Genomic DNA, 6,000 nt, shown 5'->3' on the forward strand with positions numbered 1-6,000 from the left:
GCGCTGCTCAGGTGTCCTTCAACTGATACCCCAAGGTCAAGCCTTCTCACTTGTGAAAGCTGGGTAAAGGCACCAACCTTCCCTGCTCTGTGGGCAGGTAGCCCAGGCATGCACTGAGAGGGGAAAACTTCCCACAGGCTGGCACAGGTAATCGCCGGGCCCTGGGGGCTAAGCTCTGGGGGCTGGAAGCACAATGTAGATTCCCTCCCTTGGGGTCTGGCTCCTGGGGGACACCCTCTTGCATGAGGCCCCTCACAGTCCGGCCTGACCCCTGGCTATGTGGCAGCCTCTCACCCAGGTCCATTGGGGCTGCCTCGGGGCTGACTTCTGTGACCCTACCCTTAATCCTCCACGTTTTACATCTTGCCTGTTTTCCTGAGAACAGGCACTTTGTTCTCCGGACAGCCTCTGGGACTGGCCCCTGAGCCTCTCTGCCTTCCTCCAGCTCCTCTTCCCCTGCTGCTTCAGCTGCTTGCCATTTCCCTGCTCAGAGGTGCCCAGCAGCCCGGTGCTTGCTGGTAGAAGACTGTGTAAGGGAGCCTGGGGCTAAGAAAGTGGTAAGAAAGAAAGAAAGAAAGAAAGAAGAAAGGAAGGAAGGAAGGAAGAAAGAAAGAAGAAAGGAAGGAAGGAAGGAAGAAAGAAAGAAAGAAAGAAGAAAGAAAGAAAGAAGGAAGGAAGGAAGGAAGGAAGGAAGGAAGGAAGAAAGAAAGAAAGAAAGAAAGAAAGAAGTGGTTGTTCATTTGGGCCCAAATGAGTAAGGGGAGAGGTTAAGAAAAGTGAGAGAAGGAGAGTCTTGACTAAGAGTGGGGGCTGAGGGTGCCTGAGTTGTGGGGACTGAGTGAGGACCCTCCCAGGCCACCGTTGCTTGGAGCACGCCAGGTCAGCCTGGGCTGCTGGGGGCAGAGCTCGATCAGGAAGCAGGAACCACAGACCCAAACCACCCGGCGGGACCCCTTCCCTGAGCCTCCCCTTGTCTGAAAGAGGAGGGGATGGGCTGGCTGCCCACAGGGTCCTGAAGAGACCCTCACCTCAAGGTGGGGCACTAGAGGTGGCCCCGGCCCCTTGGACACCCGGCAGCCCTGCCAGTCCCCACGGCCAGGCGCAAAGAGCAGAAACCAGCTCGACGCGGTCAGTGCTGGGTGGCCGGCAGCCGCAGAGGGAACGCTCTTTCTCAAAATGGGCTTGCTGGGTCCCACAGAAGGAGGTAGTACTGAGTTTCCCCCTTTACAAAATGAGTGGCATCGAGCCTGCCTGACATTTCCAACTTTATTAATTTTGGTCAGACTTTGTTGCTGAGATGGGCTTCCCCTGCTGCTCTGTGGTGATTAATATTGCTGAGCTGAGCACAGTTGCAACACTTTCCTGTAAAACGAAGTAAAACAGAAGTTGATGTCTTCCTCATATATGAAATACATAAATCAGTTAAAAATAGTTCCCTGAGCGGATGTGATGATGTCGTGGCTGTCACAGGAAGCACATGAATCAGGCTCATCCCCACGAACAGGAAAGTGGAGGCAGAGTCCATGGTCTCTGGGCCCCTCCTCAGGGCACTCAGGGAGGCGGGTCCCTCTGGCTCCACCTCGCACCTGAGCCGGGCAGGGGCCGCCAGAAGGATGGCACAAACCCAGCCGGCTGTGCTTCCGCCTGCGTGGCTCATCGCTGGGTGTTTCTCCCCTGGGTCAGACCTCCTTACCAACCACAGACGCACGTCCAAGCGCCTTGCCCGTCCACCCGGCCCAGGGACGCTCTTCCCCGGGGACCCAGCGTAGCTGGTGGATGTCCAGGCTGGCCTGCCGGTGGGCCATGAGCAGCCGTGGGGCCCGTGTCCGCCAGGCCATCACCTTGGGCACAGCACGGCCTCTGGCTTACTTGTGAAGGTGAACACTTACGTGGCCACACTAGCACAGAAACTCCACACCGTCCCGTGTAGTCGCTGGAGACCCCGGGTGTTGGCGCTGCCGACGGTGAAGCACCATCAGAGCCCCGCAGAGCCCCCGCTGCAGCAACAGAAGCTGCGGGGAAGCAGGGGCTGAGGCCATGGTAGCCTCTGAAGCCCGGACGGCCCAGAGTGTGGTCCCGAGTCAGCAGGAGGAAGATTACAGGGGGTGGGCCAGGCTCCTCAAGTGACGCTAGCGATGAGGTCTGGTGACATTGTCACAGCACAAGCCCAAGGGCCCTTAGCACCAATTGGCCGTAGGTTCCTCCCTTGCTGGGTGGGGGGTCAAGGGGGGTGGGCCCAGAGAGGGTAAAGGCCACCCAACGCCAGCCAGTTAGCTGCAGAGCAGGCAATCGCTATCTCAAGAGTCTAAGTCAGCGTTGAGTGTGAACCTCAGAAAAGCTCAGCTCAGAGTGGACTAAAAGGTCCCTAAGGGGACACATAAACCAGGCCAGCAAGTGCTGAGGAAGTCCGACTGTTTTCCATACCCCCCACCGCCGTTCCCTGGGGCGGGGGCACCTGCCTGGGGGACATAAGCCGGGCTGGACCTCCTCCCAAGCCCCCGGCCTGAACAGGAAGGATGCGGCTCCCCACTGGCCTCTCGGCCGGAGGCACTTGGCTGTGGAGGCTGGTGGGGGTCCAGCTCATCCCAGGCATCTCTCCCGGACATCCGGGTCAGCTCAGTGGGAAGGCCCTGAGGAGGTGGGCCAGCCCGAGTTGGGCCTCTCTGCCTGGGGAAGGGGGGTGAGGAGAAGGAGCCTTGGCTGTGGCGGAAGCATGTTTGGGAACACACCCTTCCCAAGAAATCCCTAAAACAAACACCTGTGGAGTGTCCTTAGAGAGTAGCCCAAAAACTCAAAAGCAATTTTCTTTTCATATTTTGGATCTAATAAAAGTAATTTCCCCCCAGTTTCAACATTTTCATAGGTCCTTAAAAGCTTAAGGGCTTTGTGATCTGAACTTTAGGGTCTGATGGCTAAAGGAATAAGGAATATCCAGACCTGTCCTCCTCCAGAGAGGCCCTCAGAGGGAGGGAGAACTGCCCTTATTTGCTTGGCTTGGCCTGGAAGTGAAGCAGGAGAAAGAGCCGCCCAGCCTCTGCCTGCTCAGCACAGTCACGCTTACCACGAGCACACCGATGCCCGTGTGTGCGCACATTTGCGTATGTGCACACGCACACCCACGTGTGTGAGCACACGTGTAAGCGCTTGCATGCACATCCGTGGGTGTGCGCACACGGGCACACACACCCCTGCTTACGTGCATGTGTGCACACACACAGCTGTGGTCTCCGTGGGAGGAGCGATGGCTGCGCCTTCATCTCCTGCCCCTGGGGCTCCCACCCCATCCCACTGTTGCGGCTCCCTGGGCTCCCTGGAGTCCAGGCTGGCTGTGGTCCCCCGGGGGCGAGGCAGGGTATGCCCCTCAGCAGGCAGCTGGTCCTGGGTCAGTCAGACCCTTCTCCTCTGCTCCCACCTGCAGGGGCAGACTTCTTTCTGTGCTCTTACCCCCTGTGCCATGAGGCACCCTCCCCAGCACTCAGAACTGTCTCCACTGGCTGGGATGCTGATGTCCGGTTTCTCACCCTTGACCTCCCCTCATGCTCCTCCCGGGTCTTTGAGTGCAAACATCTTGAATGGTCTGAGCTCAGGGAGGGGCACCTATGCTTGGCCACTCGATGTAGAGGGCATCTTCAGGGACATGGGGGTGTTATTGCTCTAAATATTCCAAGCCAAGGTACCTGCATCCACCCAGAGACTCTGGATGAGCAAGGGCTTTGGGGGGTACACACAGGGTTTGGCCGACTGGGGGCAGTCCCTTGGTCAGCTAGTGCCAGGGTCCCCCCAGCATTTGTGATGGGCTGAAAACCATCGCCAGGGGGTCACGTCTCCCCCAGGCCCTCCTGCTGGGTAGTGTTGAGCAGGGCAGATGCTGGGACCTGCTCCTGGCAAGCCCTCCCTATTGCATACCTGTTAGGCATTCCCTGGGCCTGGTCTCAGGAAAGAGCCTTCTTGACCTGCAATGGAAAGGTGTGTTTGAGCTTGGCAAAGTGGCTTGCTCTTTCAAATCTTTGAGTAAACTGTGAATGAGCCCGGAGCGTCATGAAGCATGCAAATGTCATCCACTCCTGCCCCATACTTCACAGGTCTGCCCAGTGCCTGCTTGTCCATGCTGGCCATGGACTTCACCGTATGGTAAGTATATGGGTGGATGACTTTCTTTTTTAAAAGTTTAAATGGCCTAGCACAGCATCTGAGCACAGTTACCAACCATGGAATGCCTCCCCAGGCTTTTGGCTCCCAGCTGGCAGCTCACTGACAGGCCTCGCAGCTCAGGACCCAGTCCTTGGCACCGCCTGGAGAGGGTTTTTAGGCAGCAGAGGTTTTTGCTTGGCAAAATGAGACTGCAGGCTGCGCAGCCATGAGAGAGCAAGGGGGACCCTTTCTTCCTTGACATCTATTCCTCCATTGTTTCTAGGTTGCCAGACCCACACCTGCCCATGCCAGGTGGGCCACTTCCTGTGTGTCCTCAGGGACCAGTTCAGTTGCTGCCCTGAAGTCAAACCTTTATCATGTGGATCCATGAAGCACTGACTCTGTGCCAATTTGCGGATGTACAAAAAGATGAAACTTTAGGACATGAAGAGAGCTCTCCCCAAAGACTTCCTCCTTAGGGTATACACCTGCTGCGGCAGCGACTACCTCATCTTCCCTGGGCAGAGGTGCACAGCCCTGCCTGGCTCCAGGAAGGAGACCTCACACTGAGCCCTGTGCTGAGCATTTGGCAGGTCCTGGGCATCATGTCTGATCCTCTGAAGGCACCCATCCTGCAGATGCAGAAACAGGAATAGAAGTGGAGGAACTTGTCTAAGGCCACACAGCCCGGAATATGATGGCACAGAAGACTTCAGTCAGGACACGTCCAGCCAAAGCAAGCTTGGCACTGCTCATGCTGCCTGAGCATCCTATGAGGACAGGACGCGGCTGGCTCCTGGTTAGGGGATGTGAGATAGCATCACGGTGGGCCAGCCCACCCAGAGTGGCCAAGAGCATCACAGTAGGTGAAGTGGATGGGCAAGGCTGGGATGACCCTTGCTCCAATGGTAACTCCCCCACTGTTGCCTCCAGAAGCCAGAACTCCACCGAGATGCCAGTTTTCCTGATGGAAGAGACCCTCTCCAGGCAACCTGGGCGGAGACCCCCAACCCTCAACCTCTTAGAAGAATGCTGCCCCTCCCCATGCCCCTCCCCATCCCTCCTTCTGTCCCTCCTCCTGCCCTTCCCCTGCCCCCCTCCCCCGCCCCATTCCTCCTCCTGCCCCTCCTCCACCTCCCCCCCCATTCCTCCCCATCCCTCCCCTTGCCCCTCCTCCATCCCTCTGGCAGGGCTCACTGCTTCTAGCATCTTCTCTCTGGGTGTTCAGGAGGGTGGTGCCTGGAGCCTGCAGAGGTGACCTGCAGGCACTCTGGTTCCGTATGGAGTGGCTGCAACTCTCAGAGGCACATTTTACAAATTGAGGAAGGGCCCCGGGGTGGCCCACAAGTGAGCATGCCTTCCGGCCCTGCCACCACTGGGCCATTCAGTCAAAGCAAACATTCTCCCTCTAGTCTCTAGCTGTAGCTAGATTAGGGCTGTGCATGGGAATGGCTATTTGCCAACAAAGAGGGCTTGGACTCAGGGCAGCAGCAGGTCAAGGCAGTGGTGGTGGGGAGGCTGCCGTGGGGTGGCCGACCCCTCCCCTGCTGTCGCAGAGCTCTCGGGAACTTCACAGCCCAGAAGGAGCAGGGTTCGCTGTGCTGACCCCAGCCTCCTCTGCAGGCTCCTTGACCCCTGGAGGGTAGCCAAGGACCCCCAAAGCCAGAGCAGCCTGCGTGTGGGGGTGGTAACCTGCTTTCAGAGCAGGTGGATAGAAGCTCTTGATGTAGGGTCTGCAGAGTGCACCTGGACATCTCATTCTGTTTCCAACAGGATACAGCTTGTTCCTGGTGAGTTCACCTGGAGCGATGGCATTGAATAGAAACCAGAGGGTGTATCTCTCACCAAGACACCCACTTGTCCCCCCGT

At 57.6% G+C, this 6,000-nt stretch overlaps 1 long non-coding RNA gene across 2 annotated transcripts; it reads right to left on the minus strand.

Moving 5' to 3' along the window:
* Positions 1–1,252: 1,252 nt before the first annotated feature.
* LOC118536155 (uncharacterized) lies at positions 1,253–5,418 on the minus strand. Of its 2 annotated transcripts, XR_013445450.1 has the most exons (4): positions 5,329–5,418; positions 3,907–3,953; positions 1,890–2,012; positions 1,253–1,362 (listed from the first exon to the last, which is right to left on the minus strand). It is a non-coding gene; the product is annotated as an uncharacterized LOC118536155 (long non-coding RNA). The 2 variants fall into 2 exon arrangements; XR_004917526.2 differs by lacking the exons at positions 3,907–3,953; positions 5,329–5,418 and having other exon boundaries at positions 1,890–3,750.
* Between the last annotated feature and the right edge of the window lie 582 nt (positions 5,419–6,000).

This window comes from Halichoerus grypus, chromosome 2, assembly GCF_964656455.1.
Source record: "Halichoerus grypus chromosome 2, mHalGry1.hap1.1, whole genome shotgun sequence".
Lineage (NCBI taxonomy): Eukaryota > Metazoa > Chordata > Mammalia > Carnivora > Phocidae > Halichoerus > Halichoerus grypus.